Raw genomic sequence first — 9,535 nt, forward strand, 5'->3', positions numbered from 1 at the left:
TGTTATTTGTGTGCCCTGCTCAGTCTCTGGAGCTAGGCTGCACTTTCTCTGTGAAGTCCGTATCTCTTATTCATTACATTAAACATATTCTCACTTTCTACTGTGACTTTGCTGTTGAATTCTTTCCTGCTGCAGCGTCAAGAACGTGCTAGGAGGATGGGGTGGGTTGAGGCCGTCTGTCTGGCCTCCCCAGACCCTGTCCTCTGGCATTTGGGGAGTGAGAGTACCCTTTTGATTAAAAATAGTCCCAACAGACTTTACTTATCTACATTTTTAAAAGCACACATCTTCCTGAAATGCTTTTGCTCCTGAAATCTAATCGCAGCATGTAGTCTCTAGGAGACATCCTGTCTCTGCCTTGGTATCCATGAGTGTTCTGCATGCTACATTACAAACCTTACAGCCACCCTCCATCCCAAAGGTCCTTGGTCTGTCCCAGTTCAGTGATTTTACATGTGCCCTTCCTGCTACTTGAAATTCCCTCCTTCCACTTGTCTACCAGGCAAAACCCTCCCAACCTTCGAGCCTCAGCTCAAATGATCTGTCCTCTAGGAGCTCCTGTAGGATCCCTTAGGCAGATTAGGAAGCTTCTTCTCCTGGATCCCCCCATCCATGCATATGCACGCACACACATACACACTCACCTTTGTATACACATCCATTACAGCATTATAGCCATTATCTTCTCTCATCATACATGTTTATACTCAAATCCATCTCTCCACCGGACTAGACTAGTCTCTTGAGGGCAGGAATAGTGTCTTATCATTGCATTTTCAGTATTTGGTCTATTGCCCCATAATAATTGTTTAATAAATAGATCATGAATGAATGAATGAAATAAAGCAAAGTTCTACAGGAGCCTGGAAATGCGAGCTATAACCATTGACTGGCCACACTGGAGAGGTAGCATTTAGCACTTGACCTGGGTATTGAAAGACAAATCTCATTTTACTTGGCAAAAAAAAAAAAAAAAGAGAGAGAGGGAGAAGAAGAGAATTATAAACAGAAAAATAACAAGAACAAAGACACGGGGTGGGCAAACATTTGGCCTTTTCAGAGAGCAACTAATATCCTAGGTCCAGGGGAAGACAGACACGAAAGAGGAAGTTGGGGCCAGATGCTGCACTAGAACAATGTGCTAAAGAGTTTGGGCCTTATTCCAGGTATAATAAAGAGCCATGAAGAAATTTTGAGTAGGGGAGAGATGTAACTGGGTTAGGAGGAAATTGCTATAGTCCAGGCAATTATAGCAAGTAATGGCCTGATAGAGCGCAGCGGTAGTGGGACAAGGAAAACAAAGCAAATTTGAGAAGCATTTTGGAAATAAGATCAAGAGGACTTGACAGCTGATTGAACGTAGGAAGTGAGGTACCAGCCAGGTTGGAGCTTGGCCACGCCCTCTGAGTGCACGCACAGACAGCACCTCCTGCGAGTGTGTCTTGTCTTCACAAGCAGATTGCAAGCTCGGAACAAGGGTCTTAGTGTGTTCTCTACATCTCCTGCAGCTTCTAACACCAACCATGCATTCAGAGGTACTTAGTAAACATCTGCTGAAAGAATTGATGTTTCTTATACTCACTGAATATATAACAAAGAAAAATAATACAATATTTACAAAGTCTTTTTCAGAAACTCTCTGATATTTTTAGATTCTCAGCATGTTTTTCAACCACAAATAGATTCACAACTGTGTCAACTGTATCACTGAACTTGTACATCTACCAAACTGACTATCACTGCACAAACTGAAATCTTCTTTAATATTGTGTGTGGTGGGGGACAACAGCCAAGAAGTTGGTGTTTTTATTTATTTATTTATTTATTTATTTATTTATTTATTATTTTTGGAGAGCGCTACAATAGTTTCAGTCCTCTGAAAATGAAGCCCAAACAATAAAACAGGCTGAATGTTTTCCTCCAGTAGAAGAAAAGAAAGCAACCCTACCACAGGTAAATTGAAATCTTCAAATAAATCTATAATACATCATTGAGACCTTCTTGAGATAATGGCTTTATTTAGATGGGGGCCACAAATCTTCACATTTCTCCATTCACCTGGCAGGACTAATGAGATTTTATGGCAGGCAAGCTGTTTATCCCTTGGGTGATATTGGCAAGCACAGCTATATCTTCATCAATCAAGGGTTTTCTATGCTGCAGCTTTTTCCCCCAACAAAAACTGCCCCAGCCTATATCACAACACTTACAGCATGTAAGAAACTCATTCCTTCACATAAACACTACACCCATCCCCTTCTATTATTTGGATCTAATCATTCCATCCTAACATCACATTACTTCATAACAAGGGGCAGGGAGAAGAAATGGATAAAAGAAAAAGAAAAGAAAAGAAAAGAAAGTTTCAGATGGGACCCACAGAGAGGTGCAGGGCTGATGGCTCCGTATCTAGAATATCATATGTGCCCAATAGGCCATTAATGACAGATCTGCAGCAAGCTGTTGCCCACAATACCATAATTGTTGCCCAGGCAGAGGAAGCTCTCTTCCCATCAGAAGTGGCTAGGATAAAAGGAGGTGACCACACTGCAGTCTGTGACAAGAGTTTCATCCCTCCTAACTTTTATATTTCCTGTAATGGCCTGCAATGTCTTTTTTCAGCACTTAATAAGCACTCCTATACACACAAATATACAAACTCATGAATTTGACAATTGCCATCATGAACTCCCAGGATGTCATGTCTATGCTACCTTTGTAACCAGGAAAATGTCCCCAGTTCTTAGAACAAAGGGATATTGGAGAAGTGGTTCAGCAAACGTTAAAGAATAGTTTTTAACATTTTTAACATTAAGGAATGGTTCTGTTTTTCCCATTGAATGTAGCTATAATACCTGAACAGAATACATGGAGCAGCCACTTGAGGAATTAAAGAATAGTTTTTAACATTTTTAACATTAAGGAATGGTTCCGTTTTTCCCATTGAATGTAGCTATAATACCTGAACAGAATACATGGAGCAGCCACTTGAGGACTCTTGAAAAAGTAGACAGTAGAAGGTAGATTGGGGAAGAAAACCAGAATTTAAAGTATCAACAAACTGGTTGTGAATTTACCGTTTTTGTTGTTGTTTTTTTCTCCCCCTCCAGTATTCTCTAGACAGAACTCAAGGCAGCCTGAAACCCGGAAGTGGGCACAGTGTGGGGAGAGAGAGTGCTAGCATAAACCCTCTAGTTTAGGCTCAAGATGAGAAAAAGGAGTCTTCTGGCAGTGACAGCTGCATGGAAGGCCCACAGCGGGTGAAATGCTGAGGAAGGGGAACCTTCCTCCCTAATCAAAGGAGTGGTGGTTCCAAGAGCACCCACCACTTAGTTCCAGACAGGGTCAGAGTCATAAGAAGTGCATGGAAGAGCACAGTAAATAAGGCTCCAGCTTTCTGGATGGACAACTAAAAAGGAGAACCCCAGGAAACTGGAAAGTACCAGGGAGATCATGGAGAGAAAGGAGCTTGGGAAAACAAACCAGTAAAGTTATTTGCTAATTTATGGGCTCAACCCTAAGCTGCGCATGCTTGGATTTGAACTGAATTAACAGCTACATGACCATCTAGATCCAGCCTGACCTTAAGATAGTGGGCATCAGGAGAAACCTCAATAGCACTGCAAAGACTTGGAAAACAGAACTGACATTGCAACCACAGCCCACAGAAGGCTGGTCAGAACTTGTAGTCTAAACCAATTGTGTCAATTGCTTGCCAAAAAAAAAAAAAAAAGTAAACAAATATCATGCTCTACAGGATTTAAACAGGACCCAGTATCTATAATATAATATTCAAAATGTCCATGATATGACCCCAAAACACTCAGCATATGTACCAGAAAAATCTCAACTCACAACGGAAAAGACAATTAATGGATGTCAATGCCAAGATGACACAGATGTGAAAGTTATCTGACAAAGACTTTAAAACTACTATTATAAAAATCTCCAAGAAATAAAGATAAACACTCTAGAAAGCTCAGCGAGAGAGAGAGCAGCCAAATACTGTAGATATCTAGATATTTTAGAATTGAACAATACAATAATAAAAATTTAAAAGCCCACCTAATGAGCTCAATAACAAAAGAGAGATGGCAAAGGAAATGGTAAGTCAGCTTGAAGATAGAACAATAGAAATTATCCAATCCTAAAAAGAGAGAGGATAAAGATTGACCAAAAAATGAAAGAGCTTCAGAGTCCTGTAGAACAATTCCCCAAAAGTCTAATATTTATGTCATCGAGTCCCAGAAGGACAGGAAAAAGAGTATGGTGGAAAAAAAAAAATACCTGAAAAGCAAAGACTGGAAACTTCCCAAAACTGGCAAAAGGCACAAACCTATAGATTCAAGAAGGTCAGTGAACCCCAAATGAGACAAACCCCAGACAAACCCAAACAAACCCAGACACATCCTAATGAAGGACAGGAAAAAGAGTATGGTGGAAAAAAAAAATACCTGAAAAGCAAAGACTGGAAACTTCCCAAAACTGGCAAAAGGCACAAACCTATAGATTCAAGAAGTTCAGTGAACCCCAAATGAGACAAACCCCAGACAAACCCAAACAAACCCAGACACATCCTAATCAAACAGCTAAAAACTAAAAACAAAGAAATCATGAAAACAATCAGAGAAAAACAACACACTATTTATAGGGAAACAACAATTAGACTGTGCAGCTCTCATCTGAAACGACTGGAGGTGAGAAGGCAGTTACACAACAGTGTTGAGGTGCTGAAAGAAAAATATTGTCGTCCCAGAATTCTATATTCTAAGAAAATATCCTTCATCCTATATATACACACACGAAGTCAATCTTGCTGCATGTTAACTTTTTTTAAAAAAAGCCAACAGAGATGTTGCTTCTTAAGAATATTGTAGTCTTTGAATAACACTTGGAGCTTTGCCACCTCCCTCAGATGCCTGCTCATGAAGGTAATCAATGAGGCCCCCGCCGTGGTCAATGCCAGGCTGCTTCTGCTGCCCTTGAGTGCAGCTCACAGCTGAATTTGCCCTCCCCACTTGTCTCCAACTTTGCCAGTTCAAACAAAGAAAATATCGTATTTGAGCTGAACAATGAATAAAAAGCCAGGAGGCACTTTTTGAGACAGCCCTCTTTCTATAAAAACTATAAAGCTCACCTCCCTACCTCCCTCCCCTCAAACGAGAAGAAAACCATTAGACTCATCAGGATTGGGATTTATAGATCTAGATGTCACCTCATCATTGGAGTACCCACTTCTGAGTTTTCTTCTAGCTGCTGTACCTGCAAACTAGGAGCTAGTTTTCTACTAGGTGCAGCAAAACCCCGGCAGCCTGTGGAGCCCCTGCCAACCACACCACCCTACCACTTAGCTGACATATAGAGTATTTCTGCTGCAACCGATACCCTTTTGGTCAAAGTAATAACTCTCCCTTCATGTCAGGTGGTTGGTATTATTATTTTTGCCTTTGGCAGACCCATAGGAGGAAAAGAGAATCACATGTTTGCAGGAGAAGGAATAGGATAAAAAGAAAACCTTTAGCACCGCTCTAATACTGCAGTTGTGTATTGTTTAAAAGTTGTGTTTACATGACTCTCTCCTGCTTCAGGAAGGAATTTTGCCTTACTCGGCTTTGTGTCTCCGGAGAATGGCACAGTGACAGACATACAGAGGTGCTCACTTAAGTGTAGGTTGTGAGTGAACAAATGCTGTGTGAATGATGAACAGTGTGGCCCACACGGGCAAAGTTCTACAAATATAGCAGATGGCCATGCTCCCCCTCCCAATGTGCACGTTGCTACTAATGGGAGGCATTGGCAGTGGTGGTGGGCCAATGGCCTGGGAGAGAGGAGAGTGCCAATAGAGGGATCCAGTCTGGCAATGGGAGGCAGGAGAATTGACCACAGCGGGTGACTCATCTCTCTGCCCCATGGATTGGTGAGCAGTCCATCCCTACGTTGAGCAAAAAGAAGGAAATCAGCAACAGAAGACAGTAAGCACAGTGAAATACTCTAAGGTCAATGTGTGAACCAAAACATCAATCCTCTAAAGTGTTCTCTGTTCCATGAGCTGCTCCTTCAAATAGTGTCCCTTCCTCAAAAATGTTTAAGCCACTCTGTATGCTGTGTCTGCTTCTTAAAGATGCACAATGCGTATTAGCTTATTAAGTCCTCTGAAAAGTCCCATAGTAAAGAAATATGTTTAATCATTTTTTAAATTTAGTTATGGTGTAATTAAGACAGAGATCTTAAGTGTTCAGCTCAATGAGTTTTGAGAGTTGAAGGCTCAATTTACCACCACTCAGAACAAGACATAGAATATTTTCATCACCCCAGAAAATTTCCATTGCCCCATTCCCATCAACACCAGACCCCACTCAGGAACAACCACCAATGACTTCCCATCAGCACAGTCTGGTTTTGCTAGTTCTTAGACTAAGCTGCATGTATTTTTATGTGTCTGGCTTCTTTTTCTCAGAGTGAGGTTTTTGAGTTTTATCAGCGTTTTTGTGTATAACAGTAGGTCATTCTTTTTTTTTTTCTTTTGATTGCTGAGCTGTATTACATTGTGTGTGTGGATAAAAAAAACTGTGTCATATATAGTTTATATACCCGTATGTGTATTTGTTTATCCATTCTGCTGTTGATAGACATTTGGAGTGTTTCCAAGTTTTGACTATTAGGAATAAGGCTAGTATACACATTCTTATACAAATCTTTTTGTGGACATATTGTTTTCATTTTTCTTGGGTGAATATTTAGGAGTGGAATTGCTCGGCTATAAGGCATATGTTTAACTTTATGAAAACTGCCAAACAGTTCTCCAAAGTGGTTGTGCCTGTTTAAGTTTTTAAACTTTGTATTTCCTGTATTCATTTGGCCACAGAGCACCACACATCCATAGAATGAGCAGGTTGGACTAGATAGCTTTTAAGATTCTTCCCAGCTTTATGCAACGAGAAAAGCTCAGGCATTCAGAAGTGGAGTTGCTCATGGTCAGGGTTTTGTCTTCTTTTATAAATCTTATAGGCAAAAGCAAATGAAGGAAAACCCAGGATGACCAGAAAAACCTAAAAAGGTTACACGTAGGAAGACAGAAGACATTGCTGATTGCAATGAGTGGGAAAGAGGTACTAGCAGGCAGTCATTTAGACAGAGGCATGAGAAAAGGAATATTTAGGCCAGAGGGGATCTGAGATACCAAAGTTAGAAATGATTAAAGCTGAGACAATGGCATGCAGAAAATTCCAGCGGTGTTTAAGAAGTTTTTTTAGTCCAGGGGCATCAATAATGATAAGATATTCACAAAACTCTTACCGTTTTCTAAAAGGGGGGAGTTGGATAGAGGATTTGGGGTAAAACTGAAAATAAGTTAAGTAAGGTTGCATTCATTCTAATTCCATTCATTATGAATTTATGCTTGCAATGACATTATTGCTGGGATACAATTCTCTGTGGATCTCTTGCATTTCTGTACATCTTGAGCAAAGACATTGGCTGCTCTTTGTTCTGGACTATCTTTTGGAGGATGTTTCTATAGCAAAAAACCTTGAAAAATAGAGATCATGTCTACCTCCTGAGCAAAGGGCAGGTTTGTCTACATCCTTGTGAGACAAAGATAATATCTACTCCTGAAGTAAAGGGCATGCATGGTTAGTGCCCTTTGGAAAAGATTCAGGTCCCCTAAGCTCAGAATTCCTCTCTTGAAATGCAACCTGCTGCCTGTTCAGGCATAATCCGACCCTCTTCAATCACTCTGTTGACATTTGGGGAACCAGTATAAATTTTTAAAAAGTCATGCTGATAGGCTATCTATTGCTATTGCTGTGGGTTAACTGACCTTCTCTGATCCAGCAGCCTGGAGTCCTTTCCCAGCATCCATGAAACTGTAGCAAGCTAACTTGTTGGCTTGCAAGTGGAGTAACATCTCACTGCATTCAAAGTTCCTGACAATTACATGTGACTGGAATAATAGCAAAAATTCTTCCTCTGCACGTTTCCAAAGCCTAGTTTGTTAACAGAGGGAATGAATACTAAAATCAGAAGATGTTTTAAAAACAGGGGTTCAAAAAATTAATGCTTTTTCATGTTCATTTGTTAATTTCTAGATCTAGGCGCTCTGAGGAAACATTCTCCTGCACTTTTTAGAAAGTTATTTTGTTGGCACCAGGTGAGAAAAGATAACTCTCTTCATTCCAGGAACCAATACGATAAAACTTATCTCTGGGTCCTGTAGCACAAGGAAAAGAATCAAACTCAGCCTCAGCTGCTGAAATCAATAGTGTAGCCCAGCAGCAAGGGACTCTGCTTCATTTTCAAAAGTTGGCCCACTGCTCCATCCTGTGCCCACGGAAACTCTGAGGAGGACATTTCTCCTCCATGGTTTCTGAAACGCAGAGGACAAGTGTCTGTCCACATTGCAAAGAATTGGAGAACCCTTAAGCAAATCTCTGGCCAAGAACATGGGGATAGTGACAGGGTGCCCACACATACAGCTCACCAGGGACAATCTGGGTTCTTGTTCTCCATTGGGACAGTAAGTTAGTCCAAGTCAAAGAGCTCAGGAAGACTTTAATTCCAACCCCCTCAGCCCACATGTCACCTCCTCTTCTGTTTCAATCACTTCTTCACGAACCCATTTTCTGCAAATGATAAGTCATTGAGTGCTCCCAGACCACCAGCATCTTCACATGAGTTTTATCTGCCTCTGAAATCACGACCTTCCCTCACCCTCTTTCTTTATCTGCACTTGCTCTTATCTTCAACCATTGAACCCGATGATTTCTTGAGATCCCTTCTAGTCCTAGTATCTATCACTCAACGTTCCCCACTCACTCCTCTTAAAATACACATATTTGGCGCTCCCGCCACGGGTTCGGATCCTATATAGGAATGGCTGGTGCGCTCACTGGCTGAGCGCGGTGCGGGGTGACACCAAGCCAAGGGTTGCGATCCCCTTACAGGTCACAAAAAAAAAAACCCCACATATATGCAGACAAAAAACTGACATTGACTCTATACATCTCCCCTTCCCTTCAAATACAAATTCCTAAAGTGTTCAGTTTACAAGTCAATTCACTCCTGGATAATTTCCAATACATATTTTATTCTCTATATATCACAGAGCTGGTAAAATAAGGTCCCCAAAGACCTACTCATTTCAAATCTGATGAGCATTTCCCCGCTCTCTTCCTCATTGCCCTTTATCCTGAGGGTGTGTATGTTTGTGTGTGTGTGTGTGTGTGTGTGTATGCACATATTATGGACTGAATTGTGACCTCCCCGAAATTCATATTTTGAAGCCCTACCCCCAACGTTCCTGTATTTGGAGATAGGGCCTTTAACGAGGTACCTAAGTTAAATAAGGTCATAAGGGTGAGGACCTAATCCTATCGGATTGGTGTCTTTATAAGAAGAGGAAGAGACACCAGAGACCCCTCTCTTTTTCTCTGCACATACATGCACATGAATAGAGAAAAGGCTATGTGAGGACACGGCAAGACGGTGACATCTGCAAGCCAGGAAGAGAGGCCTCACAAAAACCAAAATCTGTCAG

This window comes from Galeopterus variegatus, unplaced genomic scaffold (assembly GCF_000696425.1).
Source record: "Galeopterus variegatus unplaced genomic scaffold, G_variegatus-3.0.2 Scaffold3871, whole genome shotgun sequence".
NCBI classification, from domain to species: domain Eukaryota; kingdom Metazoa; phylum Chordata; class Mammalia; order Dermoptera; family Cynocephalidae; genus Galeopterus; species Galeopterus variegatus.